Source organism: Agrilus planipennis, unplaced genomic scaffold (assembly GCF_000699045.2).
Source record: "Agrilus planipennis isolate EAB-ADULT unplaced genomic scaffold, Apla_2.0 scaffold138, whole genome shotgun sequence".
Taxonomy (NCBI): Eukaryota; Metazoa; Arthropoda; class Insecta; order Coleoptera; family Buprestidae; genus Agrilus; species Agrilus planipennis.
This window is the reverse complement of record NW_020439400.1, coordinates 336,684-344,283: the sequence shown is the minus strand read 5'-3', so window position 1 is coordinate 344,283 and position 7,600 is coordinate 336,684. Positions and strand designations below refer to the sequence as shown.

Here is a 7,600-nt window from a genome sequence, read left to right as displayed (position 1 = left end):
AAAAATAGGAAAAAAGAAACGCAAAGTCAAAACTGCAATTATAACTGAAATCCCAGAAAAAGATAATTACTTTTAGAAAATGTGATNGTACGAAGCGATTTTTTTAATGCACTTTTCGTTTTTGTCTTATTTAAAAAAAAAGTTAAAACTAATTAAATAAATTCCATGCACATAGTAATGAGTTAGAACCTGCGCTTTGGACAAATGATACTTTAGGGTGTTCTTAAGAAAAGTACGAAGCCCGATTTTTGTTAAATGTTAAACAAACAGAAGTATTTTGATTGGGGACTGCATGCCCCAGAAAAATCAACATAGGCAACCAATGTTGCGCGGATTAGGGTGATTTATTAAGCAATCACTACCATTTACTTTGTTATACCTGTGCATAGAAATAACAACACACATTGTGTGTAGGGGAGAGGTGGCATGAAAGGGACACGTATAGAAAGGGACAACTCAAGTTACGGGCAAATAACATATTTTCTAAGGATAGAAATACTTTTGTTGTGTGGTAACATCGATTCACACTAATTTGCACCAAAATTCATGGTCCGGTCTTTTCACAGACGCGAGTATTGTGCTTGTGAATTTTTTCATGCTCAAAAGTAGATTTTTTTTAATGATTTCCAAACTTTTTGTAGTGTGTACCAAATAGTTAATTGAACTGCCTGCAATTATCTGTATTATGTTATTTATTCAATTAGAAATAAACAGTAGGTAAGATACCTTTTAGATGAAATGATAGTTGTAGAAGTTAGATTTTCCAATTTTGTGTAATAATCATGATAGGGACATAATAAACGGTTATGAAAGGGAAGTCCCCTTTATAACTGTCCCTTTCGTGGTTAGCAATATTTTCTAAGTTAATGATGTCTCTTTCACTATAAATCGTCCACAGTCACCTCAAAACATCGCAGACCTTCCAATGATATAGAAGTACAGACTGAATCTATTAATCATAGTAAGCAACAGTTTGAACCTTCTATTGGATTGGATTTTCCAACAGTGAAGTGACGCATTCTGCGTTTTAAATCCACCACACCTTATATTAACTCCAGAGCAGATTAGGTCGTACCCTAAAGCTACAGCTCGAAAAATAGGAGAAAAGAAACGCAAAGTCAAAACTGCAATTATAACTGAAATCCCAGAAAATAATAATTACTTTTAGAAAATGTGATAGATATATTAAAAAAAGAAACACTCCGAGACAATAAAGAAAGTTTAACGCAAGTAGGGCGAATTATCAAAGACAATTTAGCAGTAAAGGAATCGAGCAACATCAAAATTAACAATCAAAAAGTAAATTATTAATTTCTAATTTTTTTGAAAAATGTAGTCTTTCAGCATACGTACACGTACCTATTGATTAATAATCAGTACGTGTATCGCAAAGTACAAGCTCAGCTTTTCCTTATTATTAGGTATTGTCCCTTTCATAAACCATCTTGTCCCTTTCAATACACTCTATTAATGAAAGGGGCAAAACACTTTTTTTTTAAGTTGAAAAAATATACAGCTAAGGATAAAGAATGGTTTGTTGTTTTGTCCTATTTCGATACTGGCATAACTGAGCTTCCTAATTTTGTTCGTAAATGTTTAATTTTTTATTTCATTTATTTACTAGGGTCCTCGAAACAAAAATGTCCCTTTCATGCCACCTCTCCCCTATGTATTGCGTTTAATAATGTACCTATATCTGATTAAAAAGTTGTGAGATTTTTAATGACCCCACCGCACCCTTTAAAAGAGACTGCTAGTCTCTTCCTCTCCTCACGATTTACCCTATTTATTTAATTAATGTTTTTATTTTTTTTTTCTAAATTTTCACTATCTCTCTTGCTCTTATATTTCATATTTTCAGTTTTAAAAAAGTGGAACTGAAAGTCGCTACGTTATTGGTTAAATTACAAAACTATTGCTGCGAACCGTCGCAGAAATGTAATATGATGCTTCTGAGTTGCGTTTTATGCGTCATACCTACTTCATACTCTAGCCACCGCAAATCCGTGGCAAGCCTGATTGCTCCTACTCCCCTGTTCGAACCTGGAAAAAGGTTTGTTTGTTTCTTTTACGATTATACTTAATTTGCCGAGTTTACTTTTTTGTAGAATTAGCTTTATTGTATTGTAAATAATTAGCTAAATTAATTATATCTGAATACTGTTTTTATTTTATAGGATCATTATAAAACTGTTGCCACGTGTTAAGAAGCATTCGTCATATCAGCCATTTTTCACTCCAGGATGTAGAAGTACCCAAAGGAATCATTAAAGTGCATTTTTTCACTAGAAACCAAGAAGGCTGTGTATTGCTGATGCTACAGGCAGCATTTATAACAATGAACTGTTAAATAACAGTATCAATTAAAAATAGTAAGTTCCCAGAAACATCAATTTCTTAGACAAAGAAAGTTGCAAAAACTTACTTCCAGTAGACTACATTTAAATAACGTTTCTGAAATGAGAAAATCAGAACAGTAGAATTAACGTGGAACTGACCTTTCTATCAGTGTGAATGTCAACTTAACAAATTATTAGTATGTAAATTTGCAATCTTGTTTTGCTCATTAATTAATAGTATGTTGTGTATCTATTATTTTCTTGGTCTACTATCACATTGTCACATTAAAAAATTACTGATTTACTTGCTTTAAAGATGGTAATTAATTATTTTTTCTTGCCTGTTTCTATAGATTATCCAACAAATTGGAAAATACTGAAACAGATTGTCTGCAGTGGTATCTCTCCCCAATTTGGCTTACTAATCACACTTGTATACTTTAGAACGCTACATTCTGCAGTTAATTAAGGTAAGAGTGCATAAAATAATTATTTTTAATCGCTCTTTACAGCATAAATTGACGTTATCGTGTATTTATAGTATTGCTCACACAATAAGTTGACTATTCAAATATCTACAGCATTTCATTTATATATTGTAACAATTATGTATTTTCTGCAGCATCAAGTGATATTATCCTGCATCATTGGTACTTTTTTTAAAAAATTATATATTGTCTACCGCATAAATTCTTAAATACACCATTTTATAATTCAGCTATTTTAGTTGTTTCTTGGGGCGTGTTTTTATTGTGTTTCTTATCTTACTTATATAGGAGTGTAATTAATCCTTAATACGTTTTTTGTCCATTTCTGCAGATTTTCCAACAAGTGAAAAAGAATTAAAGGTCAGTTTGGTCATGTTGAAACAACTGACGTTTACATGGGTGACGTTTTCCTGGACTTTATTGTTGATTTGCTGTTTTCGTCTTCACCTTCCAACATTATGTAGTTAATTCTCAACGGATGAGTGAGAGCAACTGGAGATTTATTTGAACTCTACTAAAACAATAAATTTGATTCTGCAGTTAATTAAGGCATGACATAATTAGTTTTAATTGTTCTTTATAGCATAAATTAACGTTATCCTAAATTTATGGTATCGTCCACAAAATAAGTTAACGTTCTACATCGGTGGCATCTCTTTCCAAGCTGGCGTTTTCCTGCATCTATGGTATCAATTAAAATTAATCTATTGTTCACACCATAAATCAATGTTATCGTGCATCTATTGGTATTTGTTCTAACTATTCTCTATTGTTCGGAGCATTAAGTGACGTTATTGTGCACTTTGGTACTTTCTTTTTAACAAATATCTATTGTCGACCGGATAAATTATTGTTTCGGTGCATCTATGATTACTTCACTTGTTCTATTCTGTTCTCAGCCTTGTAGAAGGAGGTAGGGCCGCCCCGTACAAGTTCGCTTGGCCTTAGCTTTTTAGTTGATCTTAAAAGTGGTTTCATTTAATTGTGTAGAATACGTTTCTATTTAGTGATTAAGGGGTGTTGATTATTTTTGCGTAGATTTATTTTAGCGTAAACGATTTGGTGCTTCAACATAGGAGTTCATCATGGCATCTTACGTGTCCGCCACCATCTACTGTGAATTTTTACATTTTTGGTTTATCTGAGGTGGAATAATTGGGCTTCTGGTAGAATTTTTCAATTTTGAAAACAGTTTCAAGCGATGATTGCAGATTTTTCATATCGATGGACCACGTCGTGAGGATTACTTGTACTGAAATGTAAAGTATTTCTGAAAGATTTATTCTGCCTTTAAAATTCTAAATTTCTCAAAAAAAAACTTTTGCTTTCTTATTTTATAGATTGGGTTTTAACGACTGTTTTGTTTTTATAATATAGGCTTGCTAAGAGATAACATCCTTGGATTAGATGGACAGACTACTTACAGATGTAATATTGCAACAATCAGACTTACTTATATTTCCAGAAATGGTAATGAACTAGTCGAAAAATTCATGGGGCACTGCTGTTAACAATAGTAATTATAGTTAATAATAAAATAATAACGTGTAGTGAACATATAACCAATATTAAGTTGTTTCAACAGGTTTCCATTACATCCTAATATCGTGAACATAGAGAGGGTTAATCAAAAGGATTCGAAACGTGAGAGCTCCACTCACGCTTCTCTCTCTTGTGCTTGAAAAGAGGCCATTTGTAGAAAGGGTAAGAAATCTTTAATTATTTTATGAAGTTGTATTTACGAAATGATTAGTAATTTTCCAGTTCTTGCATTCCATTTATTTGACAATTATTATTACTGTAATATTTTACTCTTCTAAATTGTAATAGTTAATTTGTTTGGTGTGATGGTCTTTTATTTGATTGCTGGAGATTTTTATGGTTCTTAATATGTAAAACATAATATTTGAGATGAAAGTAACATTAAATTGTTTTAACAGGTTATTATTTAAACACATGAAATGAGAGGTGGAGCCCTTTTAATGCTCTTTCCTTTTGGACCTAAACGGTGCAGTTGTTAGAAAATACATGAAGTCCAATTGACACCAATGTATATGTCTTCTGCTATGTGGCTCATTTCACAATCAGTGGTTTTATTTTTCCTTTCATAAGCATCTACTGTTAGAGGTACTTCTCTATTATCATCGCTTAGGAATAAAACTCTAGCACCATACAGTAATCCTCGAGGTAAGCAATTGTACTTTCATATAATAATTTGCAATGTCTAGCGTCTATGGTTTCTCTTCGTGCAGTTATCTATTGTCCAGAGCATCTATGGTTATTTCTATTGCTTTTGACATTTACCTGTCATAAATATAATTGACGCCCACATCGCCATTTTATAATGTAGTTATTTTACTTGCCTTTTGGTGCATGTTTTTATAGTATTTCATGTTTTACATAACTTAATCCCTTCTTTAATTAATATTTTTTTGCTTATTTCTGCAGATCGTCCAACAGATGAGAGAAAATTGAGGTTCAGGTTGATTGTATTGAAGCAACCAAGAACTGATGTCTTTTCTAGGCTGTATTCTGGATCTGCTGTTTTCGTCTTCACCTTGCAACATTATGCAGTTAATTTTCAACAGATAAGCAAGAACAAGAGGAGATTTACTTGAATTCCACTCAAAGAACAAGTTTTCTTCTTTGGCATTCCTCCTGGATTTGGTTTGCTTTTTACACCTGTAAAGTTTGGAATGTTACAATCTACAGTTAATTAAGGTGAGAATACTTGATATAATTAATTTTCATTGCTCTTTATTAATTTATTTGCCACCGTATCTGTTTCAGATCGACGTTGGAGAAAACAAAGATGACCCCATAGTTGAAATAGTTCTTTATCTTGCATGCTCTAGTAGAATTCATTAAGTTGATTTTATTCAAATTAATTTTTTATTTTGCATGTTCTTGTTTGTTTTTTTTTTGTGGTTAATTTGATTTAGTTTTTATTTTGCATGTTCTTTTTTGTTTTTTTTTNAACAAAATGAACAAAAATAAGCAAGCAAAATAAAAACTAAATCAAATTAACTACAAAAAAAAAAAACAAAAAAGAACATGCAAAATAAAAACTAAATCAAATTAACCACAAAAAAAAACAAACAAGAACATGCAAAATAAAAAATTAATTTGAATAAAATCAACTTAATGAATTCTGATAGAGCATGCAAGATAAAGAACTATTTCAACTACGGGGTCATCTTTGTTTTCTCCAACGTCGATCTGAAACAGATACAGTGGCAAATAGATTAATAAAGAGCAATGAAAATTAATTATATCAAGTATTCTCACCTTAATTAACTGTAGATTGTAACATCCCAAACTCAGGTGTAAAAAGCAAACCAAATCCAGAAGGAATGCCAAAGAAGAAAACTTGTTCTTTGAGTGGAATTCAAGTAAATCTCCTCTTGTTCTTGCTTATCTGTTGAAAATTAACTTCATAATGTTGCAAGGCAAAGATGTACACAGCTAATCGAGAGAACAATCCAGGTAAAGTGATGCCCATGTGGACATTGGTTGTTTCAATAGGACCAAACTGAACTTTACTTCTTTCCCATTAGTTGAACAATCTGCAAACATGAACAAAAAAACGTATTAATTACACTATTAATAACGGAAGGCATTAAACACCTAAAAGAAAGTACCAATTAATTACACTGTCACATAAATAAGATAAGAAAAACAACAAAACATGCATCAAAACGCATGTAAAATGACAGAATTATAAAATGGTGACAAGTGTCAATTTACATCATAGTACAGATAAATGTTGCGAACTAATCATAGATGCATACAACTCCAATTTATGATGTAGACAATAGATAATTGTTAAAAGAAATACCAAATATCACAGATGCACGGCTAAGTTGTTGTGGATAATACATAACTGTCAGAAGGAAAACCATAGACGCTAGAGATGACAAATTACAACGAAAATAAAGTACAGTGAAACAATTTCTTACCTCGAGGATTACCGAAGGTGCTCGAGTGTTATTCCTAAGCGTTGACAGCAGAGAGTGCCTCTAACAATAGATACTTTTGAAACGAATAATGATACCATTGATAGTGAAATGAGCCACAGAGCAGAAGACACAACATCACATGCGCAACTTTATATCCATCAGTGGAATTGGACCGCATGTTTTTTCTAAAAAACATTAACGGGGCTTCACTTCTCCAGGTTTCGAATCTTTCTTGTCTCCTTGTTCATTTAACGTGTTTAAATGATAACCTGTTGAAACAATTTAATGTTAATTTCATCTTAAATATTATGTATTAAAATATTAAGAACTATAACTACTATCAGTAAAATTACAAAATATCAAACTTAATCATTAACTACTACAATTCAGAAGAGTAAAAAAATGTAGTGGTAATTATTGTCAAACTAACGAAATACAAGATTTAAAAATTCACAAACCATTTCATAAATACAACTGTCCTTTCCAAGTCCAAAAGGGGAAAGTATGAGTGGGGCTCTGTTTCTCCACGTTTCAAGTCCTTTTGATTTACCTCCTTATGTTCATCTTTATTTTTTAATGGAAACCTGTTGAAACAATTTAATATTACTTATATGTTCACTAGGTTTTGTTATTTTATTATTGATGATAATTACCATTGTTAACAATGTCCAATGAATTTTTCAATCAGCTCATTAGAGGCATTTTTGGAAATAAAATAAGTCACACTGTCATAGACATTACATCTGTAAGTAGTTTGTCCATCCAATCCTAGGTTGTTATCACACAGCAAGCCTGTATTATTAAAAAAAAAAAA

At 31.6% G+C, this 7,600-nt stretch overlaps 2 long non-coding RNA genes across 4 annotated transcripts; one reads left to right on the top strand and one right to left on the bottom strand.

Moving 5' to 3' along the window:
- Positions 1-1,866: 1,866 nt before the first annotated feature.
- LOC108735789 lies at positions 1,867-5,656 on the top strand. 2 transcript variants are annotated; one of them, XR_003232010.1, is made up of 9 exons: positions 1,867-2,053; positions 2,178-2,372; positions 2,693-2,809; positions 3,159-4,086; positions 4,205-4,343; positions 4,413-4,531; positions 4,768-5,014; positions 5,276-5,548; positions 5,618-5,656. It is a non-coding gene; the product is annotated as an uncharacterized LOC108735789 (long non-coding RNA). The 2 variants fall into 2 exon arrangements; XR_001937630.2 differs by lacking the exon at positions 5,618-5,656 and having other exon boundaries at positions 5,276-5,597.
- Positions 5,657-6,007: 351 nt separating this feature from the next.
- LOC112905795 lies at positions 6,008-7,536 on the bottom strand. 2 transcript variants are annotated; one of them, XR_003232008.1, is made up of 5 exons: positions 7,440-7,536; positions 7,245-7,370; positions 6,787-7,055; positions 6,116-6,393; positions 6,008-6,046 (listed from the first exon to the last, which is right to left on the bottom strand). It is a non-coding gene; the product is annotated as an uncharacterized LOC112905795 (long non-coding RNA). The 2 variants fall into 2 exon arrangements; XR_003232007.1 differs by lacking the exon at positions 6,008-6,046 and having other exon boundaries at positions 6,057-6,393.
- Positions 7,537-7,600: the final 64 nt, after the last annotated feature.